Source organism: Hyaena hyaena, unplaced genomic scaffold, assembly GCF_003009895.1.
Source record: "Hyaena hyaena isolate Hyena2069 unplaced genomic scaffold, ASM300989v1 scaffold_603, whole genome shotgun sequence".
Classification (NCBI taxonomy): domain Eukaryota; kingdom Metazoa; phylum Chordata; class Mammalia; order Carnivora; family Hyaenidae; genus Hyaena; species Hyaena hyaena.
Genome location: NW_024081235.1, coordinates 914,761 through 927,836, shown reverse-complemented (window position 1 = coordinate 927,836; position 13,076 = coordinate 914,761). Strand labels below are relative to the sequence as shown.

The following is a 13,076-nucleotide window of genomic DNA, read 5'->3' as shown; positions in this document are numbered from 1 at the left end:
GGGGGTCCAGCGGGAGCGTATCTACATGCTCGCAGGGCCCAGCGGGGGTGTGTCTACAGGTTCCTGGGGGTCCCGCGGGGACGCGTCTACACCTTCCTGGGGGTCCAGCAGGGGCGCGTCTACACGCTCGTGGGGGTCCAGTGGGAGCACGTCTACACACTCCTGGGGGTCCAGCAGGGGCACGTCTACACGTTCCTGGGGGTCCAGCAGGGGCGCGTCTAACACGCTTGCGGGGGTCCAGCGGGGGCGCGCCTATAGGCTCGCAGGGAGGTGTGTCTACACACTCGCAGGGTCGAGCAGGGGGCAGGCACATCTTCTAGGCTTGTGGAAGGAGGCGTCCTCACCTTGACCTCGGGTGTTTGGCCGCAGACCACGAGGGAGCATCTCCTGCGGGAGCCGCCTGTCTCGTGACACTTACAGCAGCCGCAGAAGCCAGCACTGGCCCCAGGCGAGCTTTAGTCAAAAGGCACGGTTTGGCTTCAGCGCCCTGTGTTGAAGCCCGTGTTCTAGACCGTTCTTCAGCTGGGAGCCCCGGCCTCACTGCCCTGAGTGCCTGCGCAGCGCTCTGCCAGGCCTGCCTCCCCCACCACGTGCTCCTCTCCCGCAGGCGGCCAGGGACCGGGTGGCACACACGACCGACCAGCCCACGCACAGGGGCCACGGCAGCTCCGCGTCTGGGTAGCGGGTGGACAGATCGGGGAGGGCTGGGCAGGAGGGCAGGGCACGTCCCCCTCGCCCCTCCGTCTGACGAAGCTGGCCCCCTCCCTTGCCGTCCCTGCCCCTTGGCTCGGCGTGCCAGGCCAGCTGGCCTTCCAACAGCCGCCCCATCAGGGAGCACCACCCAGGAGGCCACCAGCCCCGCACCACTGCCTCTTGGAAAGGAGTCTACCCGGGTGGGGGTGGGCGGAAGGAGGGAAGGTGGTAGAAAGGTATGAACTTCCAGGTAGAAGACGAATGTGCTGGGGTAAAATGTGCAGCATGGTGACTGCAGCTAACGGCACCTTACTGCATATTTGGAAGCTGCCAGGTGTGCGGATCTGAAATGCTCCTACCAAAACAAGAGATGGCAATTAGGTGACGTGTCACTGGCGTCAGCAAGCGCCACGGCAGTAACCACTTTGCAGTACAATCCACATGTCAGCTAGCGCTGGCTTCAACTTGCCACCGTGTTGCGTGTCAATTATAACTCAAGAAGGCTGGAAACAAGTCGTAAGAAAAGGCAGACTAAGGAAGAGAAAAATGGGGAAACAGATCCGATATACGTGAGAGTTTGGAATGTAAGTGATGTGTGAAGTCAGGACAGACAGGAAAGTTTGTAATAACAAACGACTGGAATAATTTGGGGAAAAAATAGGTAAAGCCCTAGGATCCACCTAACAATTCAAAATGCCAGAAAAATTAAAAGTCACTGTGAAAAGTTGACACTGAAGTACTTAGAAGGCTGAGCATTCGTGTCGTTTTTTGATGGATGTAAGTTTTCTAAGCACGAAACCAAGACTAAATTTAAAACTTTTGGATGTCAAAACAGTATAAGCAAAATTTAAATAAACTTCAAAAAAATATTTGTACCACGGGTAACGAAGGCTTAACATGCTACCTACGGAGCTGCTACAGATGAGGGAGAGAACAAAGAAGCCAAGTGTGAGCCGAGCGGAAGGACCCAGGAGTGGGAAGGACTGGAGACGGACTGACAGAGTCTTGGGGGGGCGGGGTCAAAAGGAGACAAAGGTGAAAGTTCACGACCAGAGTGGTGCTGAAGGGTGGGGGTGCCAGACACACAGAGCATTATCTGCTAAGTTCCAGAATGTTCCAATAATACAAATCAGCATGCCGGAAATGACCCAGCTTCTCTCATAATTAACTTGTACCTGGGAGATATATTCGATACAGATTTTCAGAGTAATGACTGTTTTATTGATTTGTTTGTCATTTTCTTACAAAGACAGAAACAGTGCTGTGAGTCTGCCTTCACTTCCCTTTAATGAGGTCCCTTAGTCACAAGCACACGGAAGGTACTGGAAGTCTATGTGCTGCGGGCTGCCTTTCAGACCCGCCGCCAGCGGCTGCCAGCTGCGGGCGGGGGAGGGCGTGAATGCCCGACGGTTTACTGGGGAATCGGTGCCCGACCATGGTGGTCAGGCTGCATTTCGCCAAGACGTTCCCTAAACCTTTTAGTTATTAAATGTCTAGTTTATGCTGAGTATTTACAGTTATATCGTCTCCCATTATTAGTGTGGCCCCATTAGCTTGCTATCCGCGCCCTCATTTCACTGGGAAGAAGAGGAGTTTGGTTCCTAAAAAGTAACAAAGCCAAGCCCGCCTTCTTGCTGTTAAATCATGATGCACTGAACACCTACCACAAAGTGCCCGAGTGCCTTTGTAATAAACTCCCAAATTTGACCCAAGATATTTGAGAAGATACTTCCAGAGAAGTTGCATGTTTGCTATGAAAGGGCGACTTCTCTGTTAATAGTCCTGTAACACAAGCTTCACAGAAAAGGGAAGTGACTTCCAGGCCCTGGAACACCTGAGCTCACCCGAGTGCAAATATTGCTATTTGATGATTAATTGCTTATTGATTTCATGAGGATCTCAACTCGGACTCTGTAATTAAAACTGGTGTGACTAATGAATGGGCTTATACTGAAGCAATTACCGACCAGGGCAAATTAAGTAACAAAAGTGCACATGCTGGAGGCATAGATAGTGCCACTGGGGACCCCGCTCCTTGAGCAGGCTTCCCAAAATGCCTGCAGCCGCCCACACGACAGGAAGACGACCAGGGCGGAAGAGCTATGCCGCAGCACACCTGGAAAGGACTCTGCGAGCCAGACCCGAGCAGGGTAGTCCCGCCTTGGGCGTCCCCTTGTTTCTAGCACACTCGATAGACACTGCACCTCCTGTTATGGGACAGGCATCGGGGGAGATTTGGTTGCTGGGAGGCCAAACCAACGCCACGGGTGGTGCTGGGTGGGGCTGGTGGAATCCGATCTGCTCCGTGGGCATAAATAGCCACTCGTCCAAGTCTGCTTCCGCATCCTTAAAATGAGGAAGTTAGAAGCGCGGACGGCGGGACCTCCCCCGCGCTGACCTTTTGCTGCTGCAGCTCCCAGGCTGGGGCGGGGGACTTGTCCGGGCAAGCTGGGGCTGCCGCGAGGAAGCCCGTGGCCAGAACAATGGTCCCAAGGCACTCATGCATCATTGTTTGCTACAGACACACCAACGCCCTAAGTGCCCATCGCTAAGGAAATGACTCAATGCACCATGACAGTCTCCTGCTGCTGTTGAAAAGGATAATGGAGATTTGCCTCCAAGACACGCTGTTGAGCGGAAAAAACAAATTGCAGTTATTATGAGATGGACCCTCTCAAAATACTGTTGTGTATTTTACTTAACCCAACACGAGTTTCTAAAAATAAGAGAAAACCACGGTAAAGGCGGGTGCCCGTGGCAAGCCAGGAATTGGGAGAGGATGTATTGTAGAGTCTCAATAATTAGACTCCTCATATCTTTCACAAGGCGGTTCCATTCTAATAATAATGACACATCAATGGCCTCTGGAGTGTCTGCTTGACTGTAGCTGCCCTGCGGCTGTAGCGGCTCAGCTTACTTGGCGAGCCTGGGCGCACAGAAGTGGCCTTTCCAGCGGGGCCCTGAGCACCCCCAGACTCTCTGTCTGTCAGCACCTGCCCCAAAGCAAGCAGACATGCATCCAGGAGAAGATGCACGGCCAGACACCACGGCCCAGCACGCCAGACCCGACCGGGCCAGCCAAGAGCCCCTGGAGACGGACAGACGGTCATGGTTAGTGGGACCTGGGCAGCTGAGGGGCACTGTGAGGAGGGGAGTGCTGGACGGGGGTGGATGGGTCTAGAGGACTCTAGGGCCCTGAAAACCCCATCCTTGCATCTGATGAATGCAATGCTGCAGTGCAGGCTTCCGGGGCGGGGAGGGGACATCTGACTCGCACCCCCACTCGGCCAGTGTGCGAGCTTGGGGTACAGATGCTCTGAGCTGCAGCTTCCTCATCTGCAAAGTACAGATAACCGTGACCACTTCGTTCTCCACACGGGAGATCTGGAAATCAACGAGGTATATGCAGAAGGTCAGCCGTAGGCGACCAAACTCTTTAACTACGTGTCTGCAGCGGAAGGCTGGCCTTGAGCATTCTTCAAAGCTACAAGTATCATTCCAGAGTAAAGGGAAATCACGGGGGAAAGAAAGGGTGGGCAGGTAAGATGCCAACACTCTTGTAAGACAGGCAGGGTTAGAAGGAAAAGAATGGGGACATCGGGCAGTTCATCGACGGGTTAAGCCAAGGCTCTGCAATACACACAGACACACACGTGATCGATCGCAAACACGGTTTTGTGGGGTGCGTGAGACCAGACTCCAGAGCCAGGCTGCTCGGGTCCAAATTCTACAGCTTCCTTTCATGAGCTGTGTTGCCCTGGGCAAGTGACTTAACCTCTCTGCTTTTCCATTTCCTCTTCTGTAAAATACAATAATAGAATCACCTCATAGGTTGCTAGGAGGAGGAGATAATACTTAAAAAGCACTTAGCCCAGCACCTGGCTCACAGCAAGTGCTGTGTTGTTACCTGTGGAACAAAGGCGACATGACCTTGGTCCGCAGGCCCACCAGCAGGGCGTTCACCGCCCAGACCATGAAGATGCCCTCGTGCATTTCCATGACGTTCTGGAGCCAGTAAAACAGGTGCGCCCGCGGCCCAGTGCCTCTTACAGCTTCCTGCACTTCTCGCCTATTGCATGCGCCGGTGGGGACTGGGCTAATGGCAGGTTTCTAAGTGCCTTTTGAGCATTGCATTCATTCATTCATTCATTCATTCAATACTGCAAGGCATTCTGGGAGCTGCAAACGACAGTTACAGCCTTGTATCCACGGTGCTGATCACTTACAAAGGGGGTATTATTCAGGGCCATGTGCGCCCCTCTGTCAAATCTCTCCCGCGCATGCAGCCAGTCATTGCTCCCCGTGCTGGTGTCCACCTCGGTCTTCCGTCACCCAGTGGAGACGACACGAAGGCACAGCCCCCACAGGGTGCCGTCCAGGCGGGAGGCACACAGGGCGCAGCCCCTTGCCGCACTGTCCCCTCTTCAGTCTCTCCCTCACCCGGGGTGTCTCCTGAGGGTGTTTGTTTTTCTTTCAATTATTTTTGTATTTTTTTTATTTTAGAGAGACAGAGAGCACGCATGGGGGAGAGGAGCTGAAAGATGGGAGAGAACCACAATCAGGCTTCACGCTCAGCCTAGAGCCCAGGGGGGCTCGATGCCACGACCCTGGGATGGTGACCTAAGCTGAAATCAAGAGTCAGACACTCAACCGACGGAACCACCCAGGTGCCCCAGACTGTTTGTCTGTCTGTTTAAAGGAAACACTTCTGGAAGACCTAGTTTTTAAAATGGCTCTTTCTTAAAAGAACAATTCCAGCTTTCTGAGCAAAACTCACACACGAACACGTTCGAATCTCTTCAGGGCAGAACAGTGGCGTCCCTGCCCCAGTGGGCTGCAGCCATTTGCGACCGAGCCCTTGGGTCCCAGGCAGAGCCCACAGCAAGGCCAGCCCCACACACCCAGCTGCTCTGCAATGTTTTGCAATAGAATTAGCAGAACTGGGGGTTTAATGGAAGCCCCTTCCTTGTGTTGCAAGCTCGATCTCTCCACTAAGCTGTCTGCGTCAGAAACGGCCAACTCGGGGAGAAAGGCGGGTGCCAAAGTTGGGTCAGATCCAAGCCCTTTGACCCCCAAACAGCCGTTTCCATGACACCGTCCAACCCACCGGGATACCACCATTTCCACGAAGCATGCAGACGCCGTTTCACATGCGCGGAGTTATCACGCTGGTTGATTTTATTTGTAATATTGTAAGAGTAAATACAACATGTAGCAGGAAAATACAACATGGACAAAAATACAATCAGAACACAGTATGATCCGGAAAAACAGAAAGTATAAGCTAAATAAACCAGCAGGTGCTGGGCTCCTCAGCGCCTACTTATCAAACTTATCCTCAGCTGGGCTGCCTGGAAAAGCGACTTACACTCTGGGAGTTGGCTGGGTGGATGGAGGGGACGGCTCAGGAGGCCACCAAAGAGTTCTCCCTGCGTCCCAGCTCTGCGCTCCAACCCCTGGGCGACACTGCCTCCTCTCAATGCCCCATCAGGACACACGCGGAGGGTACAGAGCCCTCCTCCTGTCCTCCGGGGGAAGGATGGGCCCAAACACGTTTCAGGTGGGGGGTGTTGTGTGGGGTCGGGCAGACCTTCTACCTGAGGAAGACCCGGAGAAGGTCAGCTGGGAGACGCGGGGCTCAGCTGACTAGAAGCTTTCCTGGGTTTTCTTTCCCTCTTCCGGCCACAAGGACAAACAGGATGAGGGTCTAAAAATACTGTCCCCACAAGGACAGGGACTTCAGACCACGGGGGTCACACCTTTGGGCTCAGTGTCACCTGTCAGCCACCTGAGAGGGGCAGAATGCCCATTCGGCTGTACATTCCTCGAGTACTCTTTGTTACCTTTCTCCGAGGTTCTAGAAGAAAACTGCCATGACACCCTTCGCATAGGACTGCTCAAGTCTGTCGTAGGCGGAAAGCTGCTTCATTTCCTTTGATCTCATCCTCAGAAACATCGATGCTCTGTGCTTCTCGGAGCAAAGCACATGGCCTCGCTTCTGGAGACCCGGCCTTCCTGGGTCCGCTCAGAGTTGACCTCCATGGTTCCGATCCCCTTACCTTCGGTCCAGGAATCCTATCCCATTCTGCCATCCGAGAATAATTTCAGCCACTCTTTTCTGAGCACCTCCACCTGTGTGTGTCCACGTGCCACCTCGAAGCTGACTGCAAGGTTTGGGGCCTGTAGTTCTGGGGTGACACGGCAGGAATGCTCTGTAAAGGTGACCAGTGGAGAGGCCTAGACAGGGTCTGGGAAGGGTCCAGATAAAGTCGTCAGAGAAACCGGAGGTGCCTCAGGGCAGGCGGGCCCAGGCAAGCCTCCTGGCTTTGAGGCTGATTCTACAGCCCAGTAGCTGCGACCCTGGCTCCGAGGAGGATCCGCAAGTTCTTCCAAAAAACTAAAGCACGAAGTCCTCGGGACCAAATGAGGCCCCCCGTGGGCACACACATACATACCTCATGCATACACACGCATGTGATATGCACATGGAGAGAGAGCCACACCCCGCACGTAGGCCTCCCTTTCCAGTATCCACAGAGCATATCACAATGATGTGCTCTTTTTCCCCAGAGAAGAACTCCACCATTTCCTAAAAGCAGAAATCGTTCAGACCCTGTTCTCTGACCAGCGTGCAACACTGCAGTCCAGCCTCGCCCTGGGCCCGGGCACTGGTGGTGCACGCGGCTCTGACGCTGGAGGGGATGGTGCAGAGCAAACATAACGTGCCAGGGGTGAGGTTTCCTCACTTTGTGGTTCTTCTCCTGCGTTATCTGCAGGTTTGTTTCGCGAGCTCCCGTGCTGCTGTTTGGCGTACGGCCCCGGGACGGCCTCTCTCCGAAGAGCACTGTCACGGTCACAGTGAGCTATTTAATGCCCGCTTCTCGAGTTAGCCTGGATTGTTTTTATACTGCAAGCTGCTTCCTTGTTTGAAAGCCTTTCAGTCCAGACTTCCATAGTCAATCTTTCACAGATACAATTTTTTATATAAATAGGTAGGTTTTATTTATTTATTTATTTATGGTTTTGGGGTTTTGGGTTTTTTTTGCTTTGTTTTTTATTTCATGCAGAATTTACTCCCAGGCCATAAGTTTTCATCTCTTCGGGTTCCCTGGGACATCTCTTTCTTCTGTGCAACCCCTTCTTCTGGGTTCAGAAGAATCTGTTGTCAGAGGTCTCCAAGTGGCAGGGGGAGCTTGCCCACGGGTGAGTCCGACCGTGAGCCCTGTAAGCTCTGCACCGCATCTTGGGCGCTTTGCCCACCTGGATGTGCCCAGTGACCAAGAGTCTGCATTTAACCCCGTGGGCTCAGCACCACTCTGTGCATATTTGAAGCACGTGCAGTAGAATATCAGCACTCTTGCAAGCCACTGAGCCTGCGTCCAGCCCGTTTGGCCAAGTCTACCATGGTGGCCACAGGATGGCACACATTGCTTCCACAAAGTGACAGCCTTCCGCATGCTTGGTGGCTCTTTGGATACGCACAGCCTGGGTGGCCTGGGCAGTTTCCCTCGTATTCTTAAAGTCAACACGAAGATTTGAACCTCTGGATTTCCATGGTTTTGTAGGGTTTTCTGGGTCGAGTGAAGAGTCGGCCATGTTCAGAGATCCCCTGGTACCACTTACAGGAAAAGCAGCTTTGCTTTGACACCATCAGACTATTTTCCGTGAGTGTTTACCACACATCCTCTCTGACATGACAGCTATGCTGGGTCTCAGTTCCGTCACCATACTTCTTACATTTCCGGTTTTCTGGTTTCTTTTGCTTCCTATCTTTTGCCAGTTGGCCCAATTTCTCAGTTTTTTGTTTTGTGTGTTTTCATTGTGTTGAGCCCTCTGCAGCTTGTTTTAATTAATTTATCATAAAGATAAATGGAAGCTTCTATTCCTCGACTCACCAACTTTGCACAGACTCCCTTAATAACACACCGCGAAAGACAAGGACATTTGCTCACTTCTCTGCCTCATTTTGGTTTTGGTTTATTAAACTACAGTATTTCATTTTTCTAGTCATTCAATACCTGTACCTGTGATTTATCAAATTGAAATACTCTCTACGGACTCAGTAGTCTAGGAGTTGAGGAAATAGAGACAGACTTGCCTCATCTTCACCGTTCCAGTGTCTCACGTTATTTTATATGTTTGACACTGGTGACGTTTACACTTTCTTCTGTCATAACCCCCACCCCCCCAATCTGTGGTTCTATATCTAAACAGACTCAATGTTTTCTTTTTCCCACGGCTTTTCTAAGGACCCCTGGGCTCGCTGAACTTGCTTAAAGAAAAAAAACTTTGGAGCATCCGGCTGGCTCAATCAGTAGAACATCTGACTCTTGATGTCAAGGTCATGAGTTCAAGTCCCATGTTGACATGAAACCTACTTAAAAAATAAAGACAAAAAGTAAATAAAACTTTCAAAAAAAAAGATTACTTTCACTCTACGACCTGATTTCTCCTGTATTTAGACGTCTTGGTGTTCTCGTCCTTGAAGATGGACCCTGGCTCCCCATTGAACACTCTCATCTGCTGGGCCACATGACGTTTTCTCCTTTAAATGTTACATTTGAAAAAACTGCATGTATTGTAATGCTGAGGAGCAGAAAGGGCTGGAGAAATAATAAAGTTGACATGATTTTTTTTTTTTTTTTTGCAAAGTCTCACTTTTTTTCTCTTTTGGTTTCACTACAAAAAAGAAAGACTAAAAAAAAAAAAAAAAAAAAGCCAAAATATTAGCCTATCAAACTAGATACTAGGAACCTTGTATCTTGTTAAATTTTTCCCAGACTTCTCTATAGTTTGATGATCCCCTCTGGAACATGCAAATGGAAAATATTCTTAGGAGTATTTCTCTGCGTTGGGATACACTAGCATCAGAAGAGAAGTTCACTCCAGAGCCGGGACCTTGTGTCCAGAGGCCGTCCGCCACCTGGAAGAGAGCTGGTCAGTCACCAGACCTCCCAGACCACGCTCGCCTGGGGCTGGCCACCAGCCCCGCCACGGTGAGCCCCAGCGCAGGGAGCCAGAAATCAATTCACCTGGACTTAGAGGCTGTCACAGCTTGAAAAGCAGCCCCCTATCCCGATTCCATTCGGCAAACACCACTGTTCTACGCTCCAGGCCACTGAATACTCACTAGGAATTAAGAACAGTGCTGACTTTGCAGGGACTGCTGTCCGGGGAAACAGGTGGATCACAGGGATGCCTTCGAACCGTGTTCCGTGCCAAGGGGATGTGCGCTGAGGGAGGCCTCAGGAGCCTCTGGTAGAAGATGTGGTGACAGACAGGAACCCTGAAGGTGGGGGCAGTGATTGGCCAGAGCAAAGCCTCGAGGAATCCCAGGTACGGGTCCTTGGATGGGCCCTCACTTCTCAGGTCAGTCCTGTGCCCTGGAGCGGTGGTGGGGAGTCTCCTAGCTGCCATTTTAGATAAGTTCTGCCTCCCTGGGATCCTTCAGGACACATAAACCTGAACTCAGTTACCTAGCACGCCTCAAACACTGCTATGGACAAGTCAGCAGCATATGAAAGCCTGCTACCTTCTCCCCAGAAAATGCACCCTAGACACTCCCCAAATGTCACCTCTCTCTGGAGGTTCAGGACCCTCCTCCAGGGGGTGTTCAGGAGTCTGGGGGCAAGAGAGGGGTCGGCGTGCACTGCCGGCCAAGCCAGACTGTCCTGCGTCAGTCTGTGCCTCTGAGGATTTGACACCAAATTATTCTTGGCCATGACCTCCCCAGCCTGAACGGGAAGGGATGTTAAAGGCAAAACCCACCGACATCTGCCAGCATTGGGCTGCAGTGCAGAGTAACTGTACTGTTCCTAACGCCCGACCACCTGCTGTATAGACCCCGGGGAGCAGGGTCTACCAGTGAGTCATGAGAGCAGGTGGACCCACCTGGATCCATGTCTTGCTAGGAGACTGTGAAATGCCTACAGTGTCACTCGCACTGGCATCTAGGAAACTGACAGGCAGACAGGGTGAGGGCACAGCCATTCCTGAAAGATGCGGGGGCCCCACGTAGGAGTCATGGGCACCAGCCCACGGCTGCTCTAGCACTGGTCTGCTCATACCGTAACTCTGATGACATCTTGTAACGTAGATGTCTGTCCTTCCTGTCATCCCCATGCTGCTTAGGAGAGAGGGGAGGAGGGCAGGTATCAGGGGGAGCGCCCGGTCAGAGGAAGGCTCCTGGATTTCCTTGTGAGAGAGGACTTGCTGAGTCTGTGGGCTGAGCAGGGCGCACCAGCACTCAGGGGAGGCAGCAAGGTCCACGAGGTAAGGTTTCCAGGGATGCTGTCGGGGCAGGGCTGAAGCTGCCACGAGAGGGGGTGTTGGCCCCGAACAGGAAGAGGGTCTCATCTTCAGAGGCTGCCGCGAGCAGGTGCGGGCTCTCGGGGCGAAGATCCACCCATCAGAGGGAGACAGGAAGTGAGGTGATCGCTACAACTTTCTCCAGCATGGGAGCAGAGGCCCCGTGTTCAGAGCCCCCGAGGGCCTCAGTGTGCCGGGGTGACAACGGGGGAGCGGTGCCCGCAGGGGCTCACACGGCACAGAGAGTGGCCGCTAGCTCACAACAGCCCTGGGCAGAGCGCGGCCTCTCTTGCCCCTAGTTTTCTGCTTCCCGTGAGCAGGTGCGGACCTTCTGGAGTGAGTGTTTAGACCGCGAAGGATTACAAACGGGCTTTTGTCCCTAAGCACCACCTGCTCAGGTCGAAAAGAAATACTCAGACTCCTGGAAATAAATGCAGGTTCTGAGCAACGGCACTGAGCCCTTGCTGTAAGCCCTCCGCTCGCGCAGTGGCTCGCGGTTTTGTGTTCTCAGAAGTTCCAGTAATCGGTTCTTCCATGTGTCAATTAAACGCTCAGCCGATATTCAGGAAGAGCATTAGGAGACCTAACGAGTTCACGCGCAGGTGCGGGGGGCAGACAGCAGCGAGACAACAAGAGGCAGGCTTGCTGACCCCGAGGCCGGCACGCGGCACCCCACACCCCGCACCCGGCACCCCGCACCTGGCACCCCGGGCTCGTGCGGAGCCAGTGCTGAGCAAAGCCGTGTTTTATTTATAAGGTGACTTCCCCTTCAGGGGCATTTAAATATTTTATACACTTGTGTCATGAGATATTAAGCAAACTCACCTTTCCCATGACAGGCTTCTCACGCACAAAATGATAAAATACCACAGATTCGGAAAGTTCGCATTCCCTTGTTACCGCAATCAGTAAAACGTCACGTGGACAGAGGGTAGTCTCCACTTACAGATCATAAGACTCTGCCCCGAGGTCCTGGTGCTACTTCAGATCCAACTTGCAGCCATGACTCACGGCAAGACCATCTCAGACTAAATTCCCCGTGGACCTGAAGGAGCGTTGAGAAGTCACTTCACTTATTCGCCTGGGAGACACGGCGGCGGTGTGAGCGAAGTTGGAAATGACGGCTCTTTCTTCTCGTGCATCCCTGCCTCCAGACACGTGCCATGGGCGCATGGGGCAATCCCTTTATGGCAACAATTTTCAAAGCAAAATAACAATAGGACCAAAAAACCTGTGACTGTCTCCAGTTCAGGGAGCTGAAGAAACGCTACCGTCCATGAGCTAAGTCTGCATCTGAGCGCTCTGGAAAGTTCAGGGGGAGAAGCAGAGAAAAGTCTGATTTACGGGTACACACTGGATCCGGCTGAACAGTGTATGGATAGTTTTGTTAAAAACATGTCACAGGGGCACCTGGGGGGCTCTGTCAGCTCAGCGTCTGACTTTAGCTCAGGTCATGATCTCACGGTGCATGAGTTCAAGCCCCGCGTCGGACTCTGAGCCGACAGCGCGGAGCCTGCTTGGGATTCTCTCTCTTCCTCTCTCCAAGCCTCCCGCACTTGCACTGCCTCTCTCAAAAACAAATAAACTTAAAAAAAAGATAGGTTCCCAAATGATAAAGTTCATGGTAAAACTCCTTACAACAACCGTCAGACCCATCCACAGACACAGAACCACCGATTTTCCAGCTGTTTATCTCTGGATGAAGACTGAACACAGGCAAATAATTTGGGCATTAAATCCACTTGTGTGATCTCATCTCTGTTTTTCCCTTAGAAAATTCTCGAGGCTCATGGAGCAGTTCACATCTTCAAAGACAGGGCTGAGGTCCCTTGTCTCAAAACACATTCGGCCCACCGAGTCATTGTCCTGTTTCCTGAATGCTCCTTCAAAGCCTCTGATGAGACTTTCTAGAGTCCCGTGAAATGGTCACAGGTGGGAGGGCACAAGGTACCTGTGCGCTTCTCGCACACCATCCTCAGGTGACCTGCAGGTTAGGACATGACCTCTGACCCCCACTGGCCTCTGTGATGGTTCTGGTTTTCCCTCCAGATTTCTTTTCATTTCTTCAGCAAAAT

At 52.4% G+C, this 13,076-nt stretch overlaps 1 long non-coding RNA gene across 2 annotated transcripts; it reads left to right on the top strand.

Annotated features, from left to right (window-relative positions):
- The first annotated feature begins 6,727 nt into the window (after nt 1-6,727).
- On the top strand, nt 6,728-9,332 carry LOC120248704. 2 transcript variants are annotated; one of them, XR_005532662.1, is made up of 3 exons: nt 6,728-7,896; nt 8,259-8,357; nt 9,156-9,332. It is a non-coding gene; the product is annotated as an uncharacterized LOC120248704 (long non-coding RNA). The 2 variants fall into 2 exon arrangements; XR_005532663.1 differs by lacking the exon at nt 9,156-9,332 and adding an exon at nt 8,943-9,009.
- The last annotated feature ends 3,744 nt before the right edge of the window (nt 9,333-13,076 follow it).